This window comes from Tyto alba, unplaced genomic scaffold (assembly GCF_018691265.1).
Source record: "Tyto alba isolate M040663 unplaced genomic scaffold, T.alba_DEE_v4.0 Super-Scaffold_10, whole genome shotgun sequence".
NCBI classification, from domain to species: Eukaryota; Metazoa; Chordata; class Aves; order Strigiformes; family Tytonidae; genus Tyto; species Tyto alba.
This window is the reverse complement of record NW_024881262.1, coordinates 12791556-12816561: the sequence shown is the minus strand read 5'-3', so window position 1 is coordinate 12816561 and position 25006 is coordinate 12791556. Positions and strand designations below refer to the sequence as shown.

Here is a 25006-nt window from a genome sequence, read left to right as displayed (position 1 = left end):
CTCACCTCTGCCAGTGGTGGCAGATCTCCACTGCATCAACACTACAAGAGCACACCAAGGTCCACCCTGACCCAGGCATCACCTTCCCAGCTCAGTCCCATGGTCCCTGTGGTGGCACCCAGACCTGATTCCCCACAGGGCTGGGCTGGTATAAAAGTTCCCAGGACCCTCAACGCTCCCTCCAGGTGTGATGAGGACAAATTGAAATGGAGATTGCAATGGCCTCTCCCACTCACTGCAGGCTTGGGATGAAGATGAGTAACTGCAGGGTTTTATTGCCGGTGAACTCAGCCAAAGAGCAATTTCTCTCCATCCATCAAGGAGGAGACAAGTACAAGCAAATATTATGGTTGTGCATGTTTACTTTTCATTTTAAAATGATGTAGAGTTATATACAATTTAGGTCCTTCCCACAGGCTCCTGGCAAAACGCCCTTCAGTCTTATCTGCAAAGGCAGAAGACAACAACATTCCCTTCTGGTTCCAACACTGTTTCAATTCAACTAACAACAGCACCTCTGGGAGTTCCAGGTAAAACAATATTTCTTGGGACCCAACCTGTGTTTAAAAGATCTTGGCTCGGGCTTGTCTTTCACCGGGTTTAACTCAAGACATGTTTACAAGATCAGTTACAAGACTCAGCAGACTTGGCTAGTTGAACCACATCTTCCTGGCTTTACTTTCCACGCTGGCTGTCCCCATCATCCTGTGACTGGAGTTCCTGCGGCAAGGTGAGCAGGACCCCACATACCCTCCTTGAGGCACCCAGCTGAATTCTGCTGTGAAAACACTCTCCCCAGCAGCAAATGGGGCCCTGCATGGTCCTAGAGGGGCAGCAACCCACTGATGCCCAGGCACACATTCCCTTCAGGCCACACATCCACAGCTGGGCAGGACAGGGACAGTCTGACTGGTCACAATATCCACCTGAGCCCGTTTGTCAAACTATTCCATTTGTGACTCCATTTCTTTACCAGGAGGCTGCAAAGGTCAGTCTGGGTCTTTGAGCACAGAAATACCCAGAAGACAGATGCAGATGACAGACCCAAGGTATCAGAAAAGCTGCACACCTGGCTGCACCACAAGCCATCAAGCCACGATGCCACCACCAAATCAGATCTCTTCAAGACATTAACTCAACAAGCATTTCCTATTGGGGAATATTTCTTGAGACTCAAGGCCCCCAAACCCAAAGATCAGCAGAGCTCCTCTCCCCAGAGTTCCTCTTCTCAGCTGCCTGTACACATCCCTCAGCAAGGAACACCCCTGAGACCCTCGCACCAGAGAGGACTACACAGAGGTTTAGCAAAGCAATGCGTTAATCATGACAGTGCTGCTGGGGAGGCAGGCAAGAGATACAGATCTTGAGACACAGCAAGACCCAAAAAAGGGTCTGCCCCTTGCAGCCACACTCGCTCCTGCTTTGGCTCAGGTCAGGAAAGACAAATGAATGCACAGCACAGACATACTCCAATCACTGCCATTGATTCCAGCACAAGTCTTTCCCCCACTCAAGTTCCCAGAGAAACAGATGCATAAGGAGTCACCTCTGGGATTTATACATCCCCCACAACCTTTACAGAGAATATCCAGGTGTTTTTACATCAGAAATAGTAACAACAGGCGGGCTTTGAGTGCTACAAAACAGGTCCTCCTAGTTCAGAGCCACCGCAACAGATGCTCAGAGGTCTGTGCACAGCTAATTCTGATTTCCATCTTGCAACAAGGAATCCCATCTTTCTATCACAGTCCTGCAAGAGATAACAGCAGGAAAGTCTCTCTGGTAATGCAGCTTTACACTGCCGGGCTCCCATCTGGCATAACTCAGTGCGACTCTTGTGCCTCCAGATCACCAGCTACAGCAGCCGAGACTTCAGAGTCTGTATACACCTACGCGTACACATCTGCATCTTCATTTTTATGTCTAGCACAATACAGACCACTTATTTTAATGCAACACTTCAATAGGCAATTTATCATTTAAAAGGAATTTAAAGCAAATGCCCAAACAGCAGGAATCAGCTATCACAGTCAAAGCACTAAGTAGAGTCTCTGAACAAACTACCAGTACCAGAATTTACCAAAAGAGCACATCTTTACAAAAGATTGCTTTCTTCATTTGTGTCTTCCGACTAGTAAAAATTTAAGGTACAGCTCATAAAAAGCTAAGAAAGTGATTAGAATTTTAAAAAGCCATCAGAATCTGAAAGGAAAATAAGGTAAGAAGCCGAGATCTATGAACTCTAAAATCTTTAAAGATGTGATGAAGATGTGATAAAGATGTGCCACTCACTCACTGGCTGATAATACTGATGCAGTATTATCAACAGTAAAAATCAACATTTCTCAAGAAAAACAAAAGCAATACAAATATTACACATGTAGAGTATGGAAAGCAAGATTTCCTGTTTGCAGATTTGAATCTAAAAGCAGTAGTTTACAATGCCTGAATTAAAACATCAATCCTTTATTATAGTTTTAGTTTTCTTACATTGTTCTGATTTTTCAGAAATGGACAATTTAAAACCCTTGCAAGAATTTCAAGTTTCCAAGAAGTACAGTCAGCACTTTCAGAAAAACAGGCATCCCTAGCATAACTTTATAGTGGTCACTTAGAAATTGAAGTAACCAGACTCCCCAGCCCCTTTAAAAGACAATCTTACCTGCAAAAATAATTTCATCAAGTGCTAATTACACTTCTCACATAACAGCCTGGCTGAATGGCGTCTGGTTTTTACTACTCAAGAGTTGCGTTCACTTTTAAATCTCCTCTACACTTGAAAGCATTACCAATATTCAGAGCTTAATTTATTTTATTTTTTTTTTAATTAGTATGGCTATACTTGTAGAAGCCCAAGTGTGAAACCAGTTAAACTGGAATAAAGCAGCCTTGCGCTGGGACCCTTCATTCCTGTTTCTTCATGGAGCAGATGGCTCAGGTTGACCGTCACAATGAAAACTGTTGTTTCGACTGTTCCGGTCACCAATTTTTAAGCACAGACAAGCTCCCAGCAAGCCAGCCATCAGCACAAACTGACATGGGTCCCCCTCCATATGATTGGCAGGTGCATATACAGGTCCCCAGATGACAACCCTATTCAATCTGACCTTTTCATTTTAAATGAAAAACACTTAAAAGCCTGCCCTGTTCTGACATGTATTTTTACATTTTTCCCACACTGTACCAATATATTTGTTATTTGCTGCCCAAAGTCCCCAAACTTTGAAATCTCACGTTATCTCCTCTGCTGCCAGAGCCCTGACCCTCAGCTGTTCTGGCCACCACCAGTGCTGAGGGAGTTGTCTGAGGTCTCCACATCCTCACACATTGGAAAATCAGAACCCTTACACGCAAACCTCAATTCAGAGTCTAACCCTGACTTAAAATTCAGCTTATATACATGGGTAGCTTTACACTTGAACACAGCCACCCAGAGACAGTGACTGATCTTGCTATCCCAGGACACTGATGCCTGCGGGATCCAGCCCTGACTAATAGCTTTCTGTATTTGCTTCTCAGGTTTCTTTTATTAAAATTAAACTGCTTGATTCAAAAGTACACTGCTGAAGTTACCTAATAAAAAGATCACACAAGATAACAGAAGCTGGAGATGTGTTTCCTCCACTCTGCTGCCAGCAACGGCACCTGCTTAAAGAGTCATCAATACAAACAGCAAAAGCTAATACACCCGACTGCTGCCTTCTGAGAGGCCAGATCCTGTGTTGGTGTAAGGCAGCAACTATGCGAACAGCAAGTTTCAGTCTGCAAGGAAGCACACACCCCTCCAATATCGTACTTGGCATGGAGCTGCTTTCAAATCCACCACAACCCCATGTGTCAAAATTAGCCATAATGGGACTTACCACTTCCGAACTCCTGGTCCAGCCCTCACGCTGGAGGAAGGCTGATGCTGGCCGCAGCATGGACCGTCAGGTCCGATGGGGAAAATTAGATCCCATAAAAGAGCAAACTCACCAGCAGCCCCTGCACACTGCAGGGCCCAGAGCCTGGCTTTAAAGCATTGCCCCACAGGAGCCCCGGGGTCCTGCAGCAGTGGCACACCTGGCTTCATGGCCAGTGGACTCATTTTTCATCTTTGCTGTCACACTTGATTTTCAGGTTTGTCCCGGGGTTCATAAAATGAGGTTAAAACTAAAGAAAAGAAAAAAGGAGTGGGAGAGTAAGGGGAAGGAGGAGGAGAGACTGCTCCAGCAGCACAGCTGTGCCAAGGGGATGTCATCCAGCTTTCCTGAATGGAGACTCCTGTATCATAACAAACAAACAAAAAAATAATTTGGGGCAGGACATATTTAAGCAGTTGCCAAGGAAGTTGAGACAGCCCTACCTACAGCATCCCAGTGGCCAGGAGCCACCCCACTGGCTCTCAGCTGGAACCACCGGGCAATAGTTGGGGACTAACCCATCAGCAGGACCAGCAGTGTCACACCCCTGTTATTTTAAATGCACAAGGACGGCTAGAAAAGCGTGGCTAAGAACAAGAGGAATCAGCACATCTCTGCCAGAAAGCCTGCGTGTCCCATGCTGGAGTGACCTTTCAGCAGCTCCCCGTTGCTGCCAGCAGTTCTGCCTGTGATTTACGTGTCTAACTGACACCAGGATTGGACCCTGCATTTTCAAGCACAGACTACTGGCCTCATACTGTTCGCACTCCTTCAGTCTACTGGAATATTTTCAAAAGAGCCTCACTGATATTTTTTTTTTTTTTTTCCTTCCCCCTCTGCCATTTGCTGTCTGCATTTCACTAAGCCTGGTTGGAGAGACCTTGAGCAAGAGAGGGGGCAGTTTCATTTTCTCATTGATTCACTCAAATGCACCCCAACTTCTTGATCAAAGAAGGATAATTGATTTCGCTTTCAACTTCTCATGCAGTATCAGAACACCACAGAGCCTGGGTTTCAAACAAAGGATAATGTTTTGCAATCCAAAATAAAAAAAAAATGTCATTTCCATACCCCCCCACCCCTAAGCAATGGCCATCCTCACCAGGCAGCACCAGCAGAATGCTGCTCTAACACGCCTCCCACGTCTTAAGATGCTTGGTCAAGAAAAAACAGACCGACAGTGACCAAGAGCACACAGAAGCAGAGAATTGCTGTGCCCCATGGCACAGGGGCATCAGGAAGGAGCCTGGATCTCCCCACTCCCAGCCCAGCATCTTCTGCAGTCCACCTTTAGGTTGAAATCTCATGAGGCAGAGATGGCATTTTTGTACACATTTGTTCAAGTCTAAGGATTTTATTACAAAGTTTTATTACAAAGGACGATATTCCTTTAACCATTTTGGGTTTAAATAGCCAAAATTTGAAGGCAAAGGCCACCTTCTCCCCAGGCTTGCTCGAGTACCACCACAGCAAAACCCTTGGCACCATGGTGGGCACTCTTATTACTCTTCTTAAAACCATTTGTAAATTAAACTTCTAAAACTTATAGCTTACACAACCAGACAGTCTTTGTGTTCAAGGCTTCTCTGGAGGTTATTTAAAAGACATGTGAATGTGGTGCTTAGGGGCATGATTTAGTGGTGGACTTGGCAGTGGTAGGTTAACAATTGGACTTGATCTTAAAGGTCTTTTCCAACTTAAACCATTCTATATTGTATCCAGTTTTGGCCAGATCATTTGAACAAAACTTCAAATACCTGGTGGCCAACTGGATTCCCTAGTCCTGTGCCCACTTGGTCAGGCTAGGCATTTTTGAAAGCATTATAATCCATCACGATGTTTAAAAAAAAGCACAATTGGCCAAGACCATTAAATCTCTCTGGTTTAGAAAAGTCTGTCCCCTCCTTCCTCGCCACTTCCAAAGGCAACCAAGTATTAGCTATCTGCTTTCATTTTTATACCTTAATAGCAAACTGCCCCCATTTCAGCCTTGGAAGTAATACCTTCAGGTGGTATGAGCAACAAAGAGCCTCGAACAACTGCATTAAAAAAAGAAGAGAGTTTCTCAGTGTAGCTGCTCCTCTTTCCAAATAGTTAGATCAAGAGGCCAAGGAAGCATAATCCTTAAAAAAAAAAAAAAAAAAAAAAAAAAAAAAAAAAAAAGAAAAAGCCCTGATGGGGCAGAGAGGCCCAGGTTAACATGGAAGTGTGGAAATCAGCCAACAGAGAGTGGAGTAGCCCCACCACTGACTGCTGCTTTTCACAACAACATTTTTGCTTTCAACAAATGTTGTTACCATCACAAATAGAAGAATAAAAACAACCTAAACTTTTTTTCCTTTACAAAACAAGAACTGAGTTGCAAGATGACGCTTCCCACAGAAAACTCCATTTTGAGAAAGGAGCCATTTATACCAAATATAGATAAAAAATTCTGGAGTGATGCTGACAAGCCCTAATAACTGCTCTTATTACATTTCAAAACTAGGAGGACCACAGATGCCTGTGGATGTGTCCACCTTCTGAACAAGAAAGTACCATTACTTCCATCATAGATGGGGATAGAGACATACAGAAAATACATTAAAAAAAGCTGCTTTAGTTCTTAAATTATCCAGACTTCAGCTGGAAGCCAGGCTCCTCATTGAATTTAGCCCTTATTGCCAAGGAAATTTAAAAAAAAAAAAAATAGTAGATGCAGTTTTCCAGGCCATGCTTTATACTGATAAACTTTTCCCCCTTGTGAAAGGGAAAGTGGCCGGCCACCATAGAGCCCCAGCTCCCAGGCTGGGATAGGGAGGGAAGATGGGCTCACCCCTCGCTCCACTGTGGGATAACACACACACAGCGGCTGTCACACGAAGCCATCAGACCTTCCCTGCAGACAAAGCTGCTGCCCCTCTTCTTCCCAAACATCACCACCACCCCCTCAGGGGTGTGCAAGCCTCAGCCCAGCACTAATAACTAAAATAAGGGGTTGGAGAGGATCTCCAGCACACACAACAGCACAGAAGTGGGAAATAAAGGCAATCCTAATCCCCTGGCTCAGCAGGACCACAGAATATCTGTCAAACACCCATCCACCTCAACACAAGGACCTGGCAATCTGACTGCAGGATGACATACAGCTCCACGCGCTTCCCCTACATGTCAAGGAGGTACTTTCTCCCCCAAAAGTGACAGTGGTGGAGATAGCAAGGACACAAGGATGCAGCCGTCGTGCCATTTGCCCAACACCCAGCCCTACACATGCTGCCATCCCCCCACTGGGGCTTGGGCTCAAGCAAAGGAAAGGCAGCAGAGCTCGGACATCCCTCCATCACCTTGTGCAGGAGAACCAGAACACAGACTCTCACAGTAATTCTGTGGATTATCCTCCCCCTAAAGGAGCTTAATTAATTGCTTGTAAAAGGGGAAGTTACCACATAACTTCTTTTAGCACAGTAAGTGTAAGTATTGTCACGTCTTTCCTCTCCTTAAAAATTAAGGATAAGAAGGCTTTAGCCTCTCCGTGCCATTTTATGTTGACCTGGAGGATTATTACACGCTAGACTTGCAATGCATTTCCTTTATTATTTGCCTATAGCACCAATAATGACTATAAAATTGCACCCCTGGACCAGTATGATTTGGTTCACTTTGACTTCATTCCTGTTTCTCAGTGGAAAGAAAGAGGCTTCTGGTTTGCAGAATGGCAAAGTTAGCAACTACACATCTCTAAGCACCCTTACCGGATCTCATCTGTACTTAAAGGGAGCGATCATGCCTCTTTCTCTGCACCTGATGGTTTCTCAGCACAGTTTTCTTGGCTATTCAGCCTCTGTGTTCTTCCAAGTGTTTGCCACACGATATCTTCCAACCTGCTTCACCTGAGCACTGTATTTTGGGAGAGAAAGTACCTATCAGTTTGAAATCATAGCTACAGTGTGTGGATGCAACATCACACACTTGAGGCCAAGAAAGGTATCTTCAATCTTCTTCCATCTTGCTGGTGTGATTCACAGAAGCACCTAACAGCATAACACCACCATCATACCTGTCCTCACCTATTCCTACCAAACCATACTAAGCCTATCAGCAGGAATTTTGTCGCCAGCCCCGAAGCCAGCATTTATGTTATCAAGCCAAATGTTTTTATATTTTCACTTAGTGATGGGAAAAAACAGAAAGGAACCGCAGAAGCTTTTGAAGATAAAGATCTCTCCAGCATGTGCCTGCTGATATTTTCAAGGACTGACTTGGCACAGCATCAAGGAAGCCAGCATCCAACAGGCAAGCAAGACCAGCTCCATGCCAGACATCCGCCAGGCTCAAGGAACATTAGTGACTGCAGTCACAAAGAAACAGAGGAAAGAGAAAGGCAAATACTGTACCTGTCACAAGAGGTACAGCTACATGCCTGGTCACCACTCAAGAAGGAAAGAAACACAGAGAATAAAATGAGAAGGGACCTCTGTGAGCAACCACAACATCTCAGACAGCAGTGGCCATGCACAAGTCAGCACTCGCCAAGACTGACCACACAGTTGTGCGTGAAATACCACACTTGGCCTTCAGCCTAGAAACAGGAGACATGCGTGGGGGGCTGAGTGGGAAGAGCTGTCAAGTGAAGGCTATGTCCTATCAAGCCTGCAAATCTGCACATTGCACACAGAGGCTCACAGCAGCCTTGCACAAGCCATTCGCTCATAACCTCCATATATCTAGTTACAACTCCCAGAAATACATTTGACTTGATCATCAGGTTTTCATCAGCATTCACAAAGACCACAGAAGGTCAAGAGAGCCATCATCCAGGAACAGAGGACAATCACAGCCAGCTCAGTGGGAACTTGACAGGCCAAGAATGACTGCAGTCATGGAAGACCGAGGAGAGCAAGCTCGCGTTGCTCTTTTCTGAGGCTCTCAGAGACGACAAAACCTCTGACCTTTGATTAAACCACACTAGTCTCACAAGTGGGGGTGGTTTAGGGGCTCGGGGACTCAATGAGAAACTATTTATCTCAAGGTCATGGGTTCATACCCTTTTCAAGTTCTTTCTTCTTAGTCAATTAAAATAGGGGACTCAATATGCATTAAAAAAAAACTTGTTACTAAGGGCACAAACAGATACTGCCTCATGAAGCAGACAGATTAAGAAAATACAACCCATTTGCTGCTCCTTGTGAGCCCCACAAGCAAACACAGCAACATTGGGAACGCTCCCCATGCAAAGTGAACACGACCTGCTTGCACATCCAGGTTAGCAAAGCAGAAGAGGGGACTGCAGGTGAACAGGCACAATTGCCATCGCCAACCTCCAAGAGCAGATTGGGCACATCCCCATAAGGAGCATTATGGATGGAGCTGATCCTGCCCCAGCCTCTGAACCCGGTCCTGGGACACTTCTGCTCATCTCTGTACAACTGCTTTGAGAGAAGGTACGTTCAGCTGGTGACCACTGCCCAGACCGCTATTCCTCCTACACCAACTGGTGCTCAGAGGCCAAAACCCCACCATGAGGTCACAGTGGGGATAAGTATCATGCAGAGCAAACAGCATCCACAGGGCTCCAACCCTTGCTGCCCGGGAACCTGACCACTTTGGACAGGACATCTTCCAGCCCTCAACCCAGTGTTGACATCGGACTGCCCCTCCAGTTTGCACCAAAGGAGCACAAACACTTGCATGGACACTTAGGATCAGCTAAAGGGAAGAGACCCTCTGTCCTCCTCCTGCTGCGGGCCCAGCCCCAATGGTGACAGAAGCGTGACAAATGCAGAGGTCGAGCAAACAGGGAGGAGAGAGGACACCTTCCACTACATCACCAGGCCTAGAACAACACGTGAATCAAAGTTAATGTGTATCTGAAACCAATTACTGACAGAAACCAAACTACCTAGGAACTCCAGCTGCTGCATTCAGTGTTTCTGTTAGTAAGCACAGACACAGTCAAAACCTTTTTTTGTTGTTGTTTTTCAGCCCATAAAAAGTGAAGATAAAAACATGTTCCTCCACACAGGGTACACACACTCACCTCTGTTGCCTTTAGTGGCTTCCCACTGAGGACAAAACCACCCCCCCCCAAATACAACTGTTTGGTTTCATAAAATTTTTGATAACTTCATGCTTTTCCTTTATTTACCCTTTGGTCCAAAAGCAGAGCAATGGTTCAAACACAAACTCCCTGGGCACCAGGATGGAGCTGCTGGCCCTGCCGCAGCCTTCCCATGCATCGTGGCCAGTGCAGCAGCAATGTGGCAAAATGGAGGGATTTGGAAACAAATGGGAAGTAAGCAGAATTTTCTTCCATTCACCAAATATGGTAATTATTTTGGAGAGGACTGCACATCCTTTTGGCTTTTAATTAGTGGCAGACCAAGTCAACCTTAGTTCATATAAGTGAGAAACTATTAGGGGCTACAGATCTGCAGCCAAGGAAAACAAATCTGTACCGCTCCTTCACCCCCAGAATAACCTCTGATTGTCAAGCACAGTTACCAGGGGAATGAATAGCTTCTCCTGCAAGCTCCTCACTCAATTAAACTAATGCAGACAAAAAGGCCAGGCAGCAGCAGCCGGCAGCATGGAGCGAGTCAGATGCATGCACTTGGCACGCACAGAGCAACCACAGCTGGTTCAGAGTGACAAGGGAGAGGAGCAGTGGTCCACAGCAAGGTCTCTTCTTGAGATGCGGAATGGCAAAAACTGGTGGGGTCTGTGCCCTGAAGAGACTTCAGGAAGCTTTAACTGAGAAGACAGAAGTGGAAAGAGACCATAGTATCTGGAGCTGTCATCGTTATTTAACAGAGGCTGATAAAGATCTGAGTGAGGAAGTATCTAGGAAAAATCCTTGATTTATTAGTAATCCAGAACTATCCTCTCACTGCCTCCCCCCTCCACTCAGCAGCCTTATAACTCAGCCTCAAAAAATCAGGGCAGCCATCAAGCCAGAGCACAAAATAGAGGCCAGGAGACATGAGTACAATCCCCAGCCCTTCCTGAGCAAGAAAGCCAAGCGTCTAAAGCATCCCAATCATCTTTCAAAGCACCCAGGAAAAAAAAAAAAAAAAAATAGATGCAGCAGGAACTTGGTTTTTTTTTCCCAGTTGCTCTTTGCAGACCAGCTGTTGGGGCACTAATGATCCATATGAAGAGGATCAATTCATGTTCTGTTCCCCTTCTGCAGCTGAGTGTCATTAAGAGGATGAATATGGACCTTGGAGGCAGTGACATATAGAGGCCTTCCTTACCCTTCACTCCTCTGTGATATGTTACAGCTTCATTTTCTCTTTGGAAAGTGAGCCAAATAGCCTTTTTTTTTAAGGGAAAGCAAAGCATCAGACAGCTTCAGGCCCATGCAACACACTGAGCAAACTTCTAATAAAAAAGGCTGCAAGACTAATTATCTGAGATCTCTGAATATTCCATACAGGCAAACTTATTGAGTCCCTGGTCCTCAGTGTGTTCTCTGACAGCTGGCTGGGGCTGCACTTCATGGTGGGATGGAACAGGAACAGTCAGGACATGAATTGCAAACTGCAGAGTCCAGAGACAACTCCAGAATAAACTGCTGCTTCAGCAATACACACCCATATAACTTGCTTGACCTCAGAGGCATCATAGAGCTGGTAACTAAATGTTCTCACCTGGGGAAAGAGAGGGAGGCAAGCAAAAGATTCAGGCCAGCCTAGAGCATCACGCCCTCACACACCACCAACAAGGAGGTGAGCACGTCAGCACACAGACAGAGGCAGGCAGCAAGCAAAATCCACAGCTCCCTCCTTTCAGCTGACTTTTAATAGTGAGTGTGAAAATGTCGAGCTAAATCCCATTCCCCCTCAAAAACTAAAGGAAGTTGTGTCTTTGATTTCAATGGAAACACAGCCTGGCCCTTGCATAGCTAAAGGCAGCACAAGCCACTGTGGTCAGACCAGCCCAACGTAGCGGTGGCAGATGCCCTGCAAAGCTGCACCCACACAATGAACATGTCCCAGCTTAGATGGGCTCTTCCAGCAGGTGTTATTTGAATCCTGGGCATCTCTCTAGCAAAGTGCAATGATATTTAACTTCCTTGTGGGCTCAGGAGGCTGCCAAACATCTGTTGGGATTAGCTGGTTCATGTTTGTGAAGTGCACACAAATGCTATCGTAAGGAAGGGGCTGACCTATTTATGGATGTGAATGCTGGACTGAGACCCAAACCCACATACTATATTTGCACATATGGCTGTATCTCCTCTGCTGCATTTTACTGTGTGAAGTTAGGATGGAGGCATGAGGTGTCACCTATAGCTTACAGCTACTTCTGATCACTGCTAATTTAAGTGAGTAGTAACTGCTCCCCTCTTCTACTTTACCCCACCCAATTGCACAAGTGAATTTTGTTAACAAGCTGGGCTAGTGCAGCTCTACCAGGAACCCCCAAATGCCATATGTGTTAGCCTTCGCAGGAGAAACCCACCTTCCCTCAAGCCTCCATCCCACTCCCTGGAGCCTCACCAGGACTGCAGATCACAGACCCTCAGCCCATGGATCTCCGGCAGGCTCCCAGAGACAAAGCTGCAGCAGATTCAACCATCCAAATTCCTCATGGCAAGGGATTTTGCACCAAGTTTCACATTTCTCTTGGGTGTCCCTCCCTCCCACATAGGCCTCCTGTGAGTAAGGGCTGAGGAATGAGACAACGAGCATGCACAGCTCAGAAACCACGAAGATAAACAGCCATGAGGGAGATGAACTCCCCAGGAAGGACAGGGAAGAGACCAAGTAGGCTTCAGATCAAATTGAGCACATTTGTTAAATGGATTATAGGTGGCAATGGCAGGGCCACAGGAGCCGCACGTTCCCGTGACTCAGAATTGCTGTGTACCAAGTTGCAAGTCCTAGACATACAGCTTCGCTCTGCCAGAAGCTACTGCTCCCCTTTCCTCTTCAGACACATTTCAATACTTATCAGGTCTCCATCTTAGTCACATTCTGCTAACACACACTTTTTACATCCTTTTCACCTTCCCTCATAATCAGTCTCTTATGTCCCCAAGTCAATTGCCCTGCTCTTCTCTCTACATTCTCTGCTTTATCTTCATCTCCCAGGCCAGGAGGTCCTCAGATCCAGACACAGCCTATGCTCTCAGCTCAGGTTCACAGGACTTCAACACGCATGGTTTGTCAGACTCACTACTCTCCTTTGGGCAGCGTAGCAAGTGGCAAGTTCAGTCCAAGATGCTACAGGTCAAATTTAGAGATATGGACAACACAAGAAAATGTCATCCATGGGATATGGAAGCAAAAACAAAGAGAAGAATGAACAGAAGCCCAGGAGCATATCAGTAGCATATCCAGAATTACTCATGACTTTCATTAGATAGAAAGGCCTTGTCTTGTTCTGGAGATCAAGAGCATCTGGAATCACTTCCATTACACATCAGGTAGAATGTACACAGCTAAGACATGCAGAAAATATCCCCATCCTAGCAGGTGCATCTACCAAGACAGCTGGAACTAAACCAGATGATCCAATGTAGGACTTTGACAATATACAGATACCTTTGTACATCCAGTTCCACTTATGAACTTGGGCACGCCCTTAATCAGGTATGAATCAAATCATCTCAGACATGAGAAACTTAGAGCGCTGTTGTAAAAATCCACAAGGTTGCTTGTGCCTCACTGCACTTCACCTTCAAGGGATGGGGAGCAGCCAATGCAGGCAGACAGCTGCCTTGAACACAACAAAGTTTGAGCAGATCACCATCACTAAGACTTCTTGCACATGACAGCACAACCCAATAGCTAAAACTCCGCCTCAAGTGTGCAGATGCATACAGGCTAGAGGCTGCATACAGGTTATGGCACCCAGGGAAGCAGAGTGGTGCCACGTATGGGTATGACAGCCCAGTGAGCAGCCTGACCCCAGACAAGGTGAGGCATTACCAGCACAGATGATCGCTGTAACACACTGGAGCATGAATCCTTTCTTTTTCACCCCAGGGTACATCACATCAAGGCAAGACACCTGGTGGTGCAAAGGTGAGGTGATGCCAACCCATCTGTCCTGCATCCTCAGAGATATCTGATACCCACCTGTAAAACAGTGACCACAAAACACTGCCCATAGGTTGTGTGTGTGACGAGGGGATGAGAGCTACCTTCACGCAGAACAACTTACAAATGAACCCACTCTACAGTGATCCTCATGTGTAGTAAGGCAACGAGCTCTGCTCTCATAGCTCCTTCTCCCCCTGCCTCACGATGCAGTCCTTAAAAACTTCTCCACCAACTTCCCCAGCCTCCGCACACCCTGAGTTCACAGCTCTCCCACACAGCAGAGCAAAGCTCGCCGTGCCAAGCCGTGGAAGGAGGCACACAGGCACTCTGTAAGCTGCCATCCTTTCACCCTGACACTTCGAGTACCTGGGTGGGTGGAGAGCCTTGGAAAGACATGCTCATTTATATTGTTTTAAGTTCACCTGCTGCTCTGGCCTTATTCCCAAATCTCATACGCAGAGGGAGACACTAGAAGAGGCTTCACATGCTAAGAACACTGCACTCATCCTCACAGCAACGTGGAAGTCCAAGGTGTTATTCCTAACTTCCAAAATATGCTTCTGCCCCACACTTCAGCACTTAATGCCACTGTTAGAGGCTTGCAACTTGTCTGCTTCACTCACAGTACGATCTCCTGCACTGAATGAAGCTGTCTTTTCATTGCAGCAAGGCTATGGCCATTCTGCACACTACAGCACTATTTCAGAAGCAAAGAAGCCAGACATCTCCCCAGATAACTTTAACACTTTTGCTCACCATTTCTCCATCATCTGTCTTGGGAGCAAATTAGGATCTGGGTACAGGACAGCGCTTAAACACTTGCTTATCTTTAGGGACACAAGTAGCTGCAGAGTTCAGCTGGATTACTCATACACTTGAATTTCAAACTTACTAGGCAGAAGGTTCACCAAGCCCTCCTTAAATGGCAAAGATATGATGCTGTGTTTTCCAAGCTTGGGTCTGTGCATCCCAAGAAACCGATTCTCTGAAAAAGCACCAAAGTGGAACTGTGCTAGGGAAGGCATAATTCTTATTCTCCTAAAAAATAGCCTGCAGGATCAGAAGTGATGGAGAATCACCATAGCTTTAAAGGAAGCTTAAACTACCCTAAAAAATGGCAGTTTTACTGTACATGGGAAAACAAGCCACTGAGGAAGCATCCAGCAGATGATGTGAAGTTCCCATTACCCTTACTCTACTCCTTGAAATATGTTTTTATACATAAATACCACCTGGACATTAAGCATTTTTGTGGCTCATTCTGGACCTCCCTACCACATTTCAGAATGAACAGCACTAAGTTGCCCTGGTTTCTAAATGCCAGAGGCAAAGACCAGCTTCCATACTAAGCTAGGCATTTCAATACCCATGCAAGGTAAGTACAGTCCTTGTCACCCACTCGAGGATGATGATGATAATGCATAGGAGGCAGGTAAATGCAGAAAAGATGGGGGGGACAGACTGTAATGATAGGCATAACTGCAATAAGCAGTTCAGAGTAATCTCCACTGTTGGGCAGAAAGGATGCTAACTTTAGTCTGTAATTACAAACGATTCTCTTCAACCATTTCTCTGATTATCATTTATGACTGCGAACTAAAGAGAACAACCCTGGTCTAACTGGCTTTTTTCTCCTCGATTTCAGTGTCAGGGATGACGTGAGACTCCCAACCTCACTCCTCTCATTATTAAAATGGCAAGAACAATTTTCCTTCACCTTGGGAAGGTACTGCAAAAATACTCCCCCCAATTTGCAAAGCACTCCAATGAAAGAGCAAAGAGCACTCCAGAAAAGCGCAAAAAGAAATTAATAATTCTGCACTGACTTCCAAGTTTGAATAGTATGTAGTAAACCAGGCTTGGGGCCACACACTGCACAAAAAGAAGAGAAACTGAATAGCTGCTCATCAACTATCACCTTCCACTCTGGGCACAAAGAGTAGGTGTTCTGGCAATTAAGTGGCTATAGCATAATACCCTCTTGCAGGGGAGGCCAAAGTAAGGTTTCATGAGCAACCTTCATTCTGGTATCTCATAGCTTCGGAGCACTCGGACTTTGCAACTTTAACACCATTCTTTTAACCCAGTTCACTGCTTGTAATTAACTACAGGACTGCCGCACGGCTGCTGCGATCACTACTTATCTCTTGGAAAATCCAGATTAAAGGCTTGTCTTGGACACAATAATAGCTTGAGGTATCTCTCAAGATTTGCCCAAACCCAGGAAAAGCAAACCAAGTCTCTGCCTCAAGCAATGAGGTGTATTAAATTCAAGCCAGCTGATTTTTCTTCAGGGCTGAGCTGAAACAGGAATACTCTGGCACCCAGGCGAGTGAGGCAGGGGAGATGCAGCAGCTGGAGTTACAACCACTTATCAACTGCTAATCCAATCACTCTCCCAACCCAGTCACTGCATGCCACGCACTGTCTGGGAGATTCCTCGCTTTCATTCAAGCTTGCCTCATTAAGTAGAGTAATCCAGGTCTGTTATGGTGTGGTAATAAACTGGTGAAACAGAGAGAGCTCCTCAGCGTACATGTACACACTGAAGATGCACATGCACGTTACTGAGGTATAAAGCACCACAGCTGGGGTACAATGAACACAGAAACTGCAGCAGGACCACCTGCAAGTCACCTGTAAATCACCCCAAGTTTCTCTTAAACAACCAAAAAAAAAAAAAAAACACCCTTACCAACCAGAGTTTCATGCAGCCAGACTCATTGCTGAAAAAGCCTTAGAGGAGATATTTTAAATTTGCTGTTAAGCTTAAACTAAGTTTTGGAGATAGACCGCTTTTACCCCATCATGCAGTGCATCCCTACCCACCCCACAGGGCTCCAGAGAGCCCTTTCTTCAAGGTCTGTGGCACGGTCTGTCAGCCTCCTCATCCAAAATGAAGCAGCCGGGTCCTGGTTCCGCAGCAGCATCGGGCCCTGCGGCTGCACAGCCCGGGCAGAGACTCTGCAGCTGGAAGAGAGATCAGGAGCACGAGCAGAGGAGACAACTGCAGCTCCCCACAATGAGATCCACTGGCCTAAAAATGGGGGGTGGGAGGGAAGTTACAAATGGATGCATAAACAAGACCTCACTGTGTAATTCAGAGCTAACAGGGTAGTTTACTGAATGTTAATTAAATCCTCAGTGCCTGTTACCAACTGTGGAGATCAACTTATTTTTAAATTAAATAAGCAATAAATGCTTAGATGAACTTCTATTAAATTTCACCCAGCGAATGAAGTATGTGGGGCTTTTAATAGACATTAAACAAGATAGTTATGGCAAGTTAGTTGATATTTTATTACCTAAAGATAATAGCCATATTAAATCTCAACTAACTATTCCACTGACGGCACAATCATGCAAGACTTGGCGGAAGTTTGCCTGCCTTGAAGCATCATTGGGCAGCGGTAGCAGGGGGAGGAAGGCAGCCAAGTGCTGAATGGAACCTACTTAGAGGATACTCAAGTGCATAAACCCACTTAGGCACAAAACGGGATCCCTCCCAAACAAATCTGGAAATCCCAAAGAGGGCTGACAGGGATTCTCACACAGAAACAAAGCTGGCATAAATCAGAGACCCTCAAGCATCCCAACTCCCCCAAACCAAATGAAGTCATTTATGGGGTTACCAAGGAATCACTGTATTACAAGGTTCCCTTATGGCATCAAGGGCTACAGAAAACATCCTTCCTAACAGCCTGCAAGGCTCAAAAGCTTCTATCTTTTTCTAAGAAAAGGTTATCAGCAGCCCACAACTCCACCGATGTTTGTTTTCCTTTCCTGAGCATATTGCGATAGTTTGGGAGTGCTTCTGAGTGACTCACACGTGTGTCACTGTCACCCACAGATACCAACAACAGATACTGGCAGTCCAAAATGACAGAGACTTGCTGACAACTACTTAAAAATGATCATATTCATGCCAGCTCTTGTGCTTGCTCAGAACGTGATCGAAACCAAGTCTGTGAGATGAAAGCATAATCTCCACTGAGGTGTCTCTACTGGTACCCTTAATCACAGTGATTAAGTGTGGGTAGCAGGGGGTTTTTTAAGGTCTGGATTGGAAACATCACAGGCCCTACCTGCCCTGCCGTGCCTAGAAGCGGGAGGCACGGCAAGAGCTGAGCCCTGCACCCTGCTAACCCCTGCTTCTTGGGCAGGCACAAGCTCTCAAAAAGCTTTTAAGCTTTGTGGGGTTTTTCTGGTCTGTGGTTTTCGGTTTGATTTGTTGTTTTCTTTTCTCTGTTTGTTTCTATTTTACAAAACAAAAAGCTCCCTAAATTAAAAAGAGGAAAACACAGAGCTCTTCAGACTTTACCAACACTCTCCTCCAGCATCCCAATGCACACGTGAAAGCCAATTGCAACACCTTTCCTCCAATCCGTCCTCTGGAACCATTGTTCATGAAGTTATTTCAAGTCCTGTGTTTTCCTACATATAACCCACACTCTTTAAAGGTATTGTTCCTTGCGAATCCGTCCCTCAGATAACCCACATCCTTAGATAAGCTATGGTTTCTGTCTCCCCCGCTCCTGCTCGCTTTTGAAGCATGGCTGCAGTTCCAGTAAGCTCTCTAGCTTTTAGCAGAATCACCCTGCTACGAGAGCCAGAGCAAAGGGAGATGATGACGCTACTGGGGTAAGAAAGCAGGCTGCAGGGGACTGAAAGAAGGCAAGAGAGTTACTGTCTTGCTCACACACACACATGAACACAGATGCTGAATCCCAGACTTCTGGCGGGTCACATAGACTTGGTATTCATCTTGCTTCCCTGAAGGCTTCTCTCCATCAAAAAAATAACATAGCTCAAAAGCAGAGATGTACCTAAAGGAAATGTGTATTTCTTCGTCATCCCAATGCCAACTTTAAAATCTCTCCATGCTTCCATAGGGACTTCCCTCCACCTGAAGGGACTGATTACCAGAGCTACCACAGATGGCACAGAGAAGAGCATGGGTGATCGGCCGGGGGTGAAACCCAGTGTGGTCTGGGGCCAGATGAAGCAGAGGGTGTGGGTGGTGCCCAGAGCCACGTCGGGACCAGAAGAGTTTATTAAGAGAAAGGCAGAGCTGTGTGGGTCAGGCTTTCAGACACTTGACAAGGATTGAAATGCCACCGAGGATGCATTGTTCGCACAACCATGATGGGCAAAGGAATAGAGAAACCACTGTGGTCACCCTGAGGGTATATGTTTCCACAGACACACGGAAACTGTCTTCTTACAAGCAATTTGTCATCCACCCAAGCTACTGCTTTTCTGCAGCTACAGTCAGCAAGAGATGTTTCAGAGAAACCTGCACCATATAATCTCTTCTTTACAATTAGATGTTTAGAACATAAAAGCCATCACCGTTAGCTGGTATAACTCAATGTACCAAACGTTCATATAGCCATGCCATCCACTTTCTAGTTTTGGCTAAATTCTTGTCCTCAGCAATGTTCTGCATGATAAATGCCACCCTTTAGCCACATGGAAAACCACTTAATTTTATTCATTTTGAATCAGCCACTTTCACCTTGGCTTGCATTGGAACAAAGGCACAGAGAGCCCTTTTCCATCACTCACTGTTTCTGTGACACCTTTCTAATATGTGCCCCTTATATAGGAGCGATCCCAAACTACTGGTCATAGTGCCTCAGGTTTTCCAGCTCCCCACCATTTTTACTACCCCCCTTCTCCAAAACTGCAGATGTCAGGCTTCTTCACTGATCAGAAGGGAGTCACTTAATTTTTATAGTCAGGCATTACACTGACAAACACAATTAGCGATTTTAACAAACAAGGCAACTGTCAGGCTTCAAAATTAAGTGAGTGGTGTCTCCACTCTGACCACGAATCCCCACACTGTAATTCATACTATGAGTTATAATTAAAAATACATACAGATGATCATATTTTATATTTAAAGGCACTCCAGCTCCACTGAGACTGTAGCTGACACTACTAGGTACCTTGCAAAACTCACTAGTCCAGCTCTGAATCTTCACCCCGAACATCCCAGAGAAACGAGTGCTTTGGCAATGGATCCACATCTGAATCTGCACTTTCATTGAAAGCTTGAATTACACTGCACCAGTTCCTCATTCCAGTAAAACAGAGCCCATTACCTCTCACTAACACAGCACAGCTGAAGATGATATTCAGAGCAATGCAACTTGGAGATCCGATGTGCTCTGCAAGTTTCCATGAGACAAGGCAGCTAAACTGCACAGGAACCTGGGATTTTCTGTACCCTAACCATGAATGCCGGGATACAGGATTGGAAGTCCACTCCTGAACCACCAGTCTAGAGGCAGCTTTTTGCCCATTTGCCCTGATTTCACTAGACCACTTCACAGACAAAATCATTCAACACTTTTACCCCCTAAAGCTGGGTAGCTGCTCATCCAAATGACAACTAACAGAAGAGGACAGGACCCACAGAGCTGGAGCCCACACCAAGATGGGCATGCTCACCAGCATCCTGCCCCGACACCCGGGCCGATCTACAAGAATGCTCCAATAGTGAATATCTGACCTTGGTGCAACAGGAATGGGAGCTTCTTTCCCAGCTCAGTACCAGCCCATCTGCCCAGCCAAACTCACGGTGGTGCAGCTGGTACCAACCACACTGGGTGATCAGGGCTTGCACGACGGAGACGACCGCGCAACAAGAGAACCTGTAATCCTCACCGACCCAGGCACCACACACTGCGGAGACTGCACAACAGTGATTCACAGATGTTTGGGGCTGTACCTACAGAAGCTTCAGTGAGACAGTTTCAGCCTAACTTTCCTGGACGCATATTCCATCTCTAGCTAGGAGTTTACCCAGGCAGCATACAAGGGCCACATATCCCTGACTAGCACTTCTGGACTGCAGGCAACACAGGACACGTGCACAGTGAACGTGCCCACAGCCTCCACAGAGAGCACATGCTCTGGGGCTGACTTTTGGGAAGAGCAGCGCCGGCTCTGCAGCACACAAGCAGAGCCATTTCCACAGTCCAACAGATTCATCGCACACCACCTACCCGCTACTAGATGTCTCTCCCCAGCCAAGAGACCCCCAAAAAGCCTACAGTGACCTCCAGCAACCCACGTGCCCCTAACAGGCCCTCCGATCACAAGGCTGGGAGAAGAGCCTACAATAACCAGAAGGCACCTGATGGCAGGAGAGCTACCAGCACCGTATGTGATGAGGACTTTGTGCTGCCACCATCCTGGACCAGGTTCCCCCAAACTAGTAACTTTTCCCAATAACAGCCAACGCAAGCTGACTCAGGTGGAAAATAAAAAAAAAAAAAAAATAAGAAAACAATTAAAGGAAAATTATATATGAAACTCAACACTTAGAGGGTGGCAGGGCTGAAGGCCCCATTAGCAGCACCAGCATCTCACTGGAGCTGCAGGCAGGATTAGACTGAGGGTAAGAACTCTCTGCCAGGAGGCCCTGTGGCCACCACCCACACCATCACCTGCTGACAGCCCAACCTGCAGGGAAAAACCCTCCAAGAAAGGCTAAACAACTGAAAGAGGGGAATAACAGAGCTAATAAATTTAGGAGCGATAGGATAAAATGTCATGGGGTGGGCAGGGAGTGACAGAGTAGGCCAATGAACAGAGAAGTTTTCAACAGTAAATCTCTTTCCTCAGATAGAAAGATTTCCTGAAGGAAATCCCATGTGAGTACTATTTAGCCTTGCCTGTGCCAATCCTGCTGCACCAAGGGTGGGGATAACCAGAAAGTCCTTCACATTCCCAAACTGTGCTGCTGCACAGCAGGCTGGGCTACACACAGGACAGCAACCAACATTTTCCAGCATGAACACAGCTGCATAACATAGAGATTAAATGCTGCATCCTGTTCCCCAGCTTCAGGTGCTCCTCTGCCTTCCTAATATCCCACATCTGTAATTACTTGGTGAGCCAGCACCTGCTGTATCACCCAGCTCCAAGACAACCAGGAACTCTCTGCTCTCTCTCAGATCTTGCCCCAAAAATAAGTCTCAGAAAGTATAAGCTCAAACCCTACAGGTGAATGAGTCCAAGGAAGCAAAGAAATTCTCAAATCTAGTGTGTCTAAACACTTAACACTTCCACGTGAGGCCTTGCATTTCATGTAAGTCAAAACCACTCTGGGCACAGGGGCCAGTGTTGCAGATGTGCGGGCAGACACATCTGAAAGCTCGTAAAAGTTTTGTGTATTGCCTAGCAAGACAGAAAGATACCAAACTGGTACCCAACCCGAAAACCAAACAACTGGGCCAAAAAGCCAACTGGTACGGGCATAGAAAAACAAACAAACAAAAGAAAAAATAATCAAAACAAAGCAGGAGAATCCAACACTCTTCTGTTTCACTAACAGAGCCAAACTGCACCTCGAGGTACAGTAGCCACAGCAATTACAGCATAAGTTTCTCCATCAACACCTCCTACTCCAGAGCACTGACTTCTCCCCAGCACAGCCCCAGGGCGTGGAGTGTGCTCCCAAACAATGGCAGGAATAAGATTTGCCTGTTCAGAGGGGAGAGCATGAGAAGGAGGAGGAAAAAAAAAAATATATATATATATATGTATATACACGCAAGAAAAAAAAAAAAAAGCCCTGGGTGACGTAAGGGTGTGGGAAACTTTTACGTCTTTACCTGCTGGGGAAGGGTGGGCCTCCCCTGGCGTATAAAAAGCTGCCAGGGCTTCACTCAACTTGGTATTTACTACCGAGCCCCGGCCGAGGGGGCGGCGGGGCGGAGCGGCCGCGGCCGGGCCAGGTGCACCTGCGGCCGGCGGCACCGGGGGGGCCCGGCCGGCGGGCAGCCCCCGCCCGCCGCGGAGCGGGGCCGGCGTGCAGCGGGACCGCTGAAGTCCCGGGGAAGTTTCCCCCCTGCCCCACAGCCGAGAGCTGCCCCCGCCCCGCCGCCGCCGAGCTCGCACCGGGCCGGGCCGGGCCGGGCCGGGCCGTCCCCCCGCCGGCTCCAGCGGCCGCGGCGCCCCGGGCGGAGGGAGGAGCCAGGCGCGGCCCCCCCCCCGGCCGGGGGCTCCAGCTGTTGCACAGCTGCCTCGGCGAGCGGAGGGGGTGGGGAAGGGGGGGGGGGGGGGGGGGTGTGAGGGAGAAGAGGAAGGGGGCAAGTTATTATCTGCAACAATACCTCGGGGGGGAGGAGGCAGCGGAGGCGAGCGCGGCGGCGGCGGCGGCGGGAGGAGGCGGCGGCGGGGGGAGGTGGGGCCGCAGGCGGGGCCACGGCCGGGCCCGGGACCGCCCCGCCGCGCCCGCCCCTCGGCCCCGCCGCCGGCCCCTTCCGCCCGCCGCCCCCTTCCGCGCTCTGCCGCGTCCCCCGGGCAGCCTCTCCCGCGCTCCCTGCTTCTGTACCCCCCACCCCCCCACACCCCTCCTTCGGCATCCCCCCCGGCCAGCCCCTCCCGCATCCTCCCCCTCCGGTCCTTCCAGCACCGCCCGCGCCCCGCCGCATCCCCCCCGGCGGCGGCGGCGGCGGCGTTCCCGCCTCCTGCATCCCTCCCTCCCTCCCTCCCTCCCTCCCTCCCTCCCTCCGCGCCCCGCTCGACCCTTACCCCCCCTCGGGCGGAGGAAGCGGGGAGGCCGGCAGCCCCGATCTCGGCAGGACGCCCCCTAAACAAAAAGCGAAAGCGGCGGCCGCTGCCTCCCGCCCCGCCGGGCTGCTGCGCTCTGCCCGGGGCTGACGTCAAGGGCCCAAATTCCTGCCTTTCCCTGCAGGCAGATTTGTCCATGTAAGGGCCGGGGCCGGGGCCGGGGCCGGGGCGGCCGCACGGCGGGGGGCGGCAGCTCCCGGTACCTCGGAGGGGGACGACGGGGCTGGAGGCAGCTCCGACCCTGTGGGCATCACCCCCCTTGCCCTGTAACCTGAGGGGTTAGGCCCAGAAACTCACGCCGTGGTTTGCAGTATTCAGCTTTTCACACAGTTTTGTCCGGGGTTCCCTATGGTTTTTTGGTTTTGTTTTTTTGGGGGGTGGTGGTGGTGGTGGTGATGCTTTTCCAACAACCTTTTTCTATGTTCTTCCCCAGCCGGGGCGCCTGAAGAGGTGGGGGGAGGTAAAAGGTGCTCAGAGTTGCAAAGGAGCTGCATGCTCAGAGATTAAAAACAAAACCTGTCGAGCATACTAAGGAGAGGGGGAGGGGAAACTCTTTTCTGATAGCTTTCTGTTTGATTGTTTTGTGGCTATTTATAAGGACTGCAATTAAAATAATTCGGATTTTGACTGTGATTGTTTTTATAATAGAATATTAACCTGTAAGTAGCTGTTGGGTATCTGCATTTGCCCTGAAGAGAAAGGGAAGACGGAAGGGTTACATTGCACTCAGGCTGTGGAGGGGAGAGTTGCCAAGCCTTACTCATTTGGAAAGAGATTTCTGGATGAGTTTTTAAGAATTTTAAATGTATTTCAGTTTGACGATAAAAGGCTCTGCTGTGCGCTTTCAGAAGATGTTTACAGTCTTATCCATTACCAGCTTTAATGTCCACAGTCACCGCTTGACAGCCCCAGGAGAGAAAGTTTGCACGTAAGGACCCAAAAAAGGACATTAAGTGCCTGAAAGACTTCAGAAGCTGGAGTACAGGGTTGTGATCCAGCCAGCCTCCCTCCCTCTTCCCTGGCTGCCAAGGTGTCTAAAACAAGCAAGCACGCTCCCAGAGTGACCTGAGTGCTCTGGCAGATCGGAGACCCTGGGAGATACCACCCCAGGCTGACAGACACCCCTTCCCCGGCAGGCCCCACAGCAGGGGAACCATGACATAGCCCAAATGCAGTCCTAGGTACAAATTCCCAATCTGTAGCTGATTCCGTGTCCTGCACTGGCCCCTGTACCGGGGGTGCTAAATTCCTCCCGAGGGATGGAGAGGGCTGCCGGGGCCAGATGCTATCTTAGAAGCACTGCAGCTAAATCTGCATGAGCCTGTCAGTCACAGCCACAGATGTTTCGAAGCATTATGACTATGACTAGAAATACCCTAGCCTTGTCCTAGCCGCCTACCCTGTGTTTAAACCCTGCTGAGATCCAAACCCAAAGCAGAATAGCACATGAGTCACCGGGGCCCCATGCCGTAGGTGTACCTAGAG

The 25006-nt window shown here is 47.7% G+C and overlaps 1 protein-coding gene across 1 annotated transcript in view; it reads right to left on the bottom strand.

The window, feature by feature from the left end:
• The window catches only part of LOC104364384 (LIM domain containing preferred translocation partner in lipoma), a 335033-nt gene extending 311429 nt beyond the window's left edge, over positions 1-23604 (bottom strand). The window contains exon 1 of the mRNA XM_042796896.1: positions 23483-23604. The gene's annotated coding sequence lies outside the window, so the exon portion shown is untranslated. The remainder of the gene's footprint in view (positions 1-23482) is intronic.
• Between the last annotated feature and the right edge of the window lie 1402 nt (positions 23605-25006).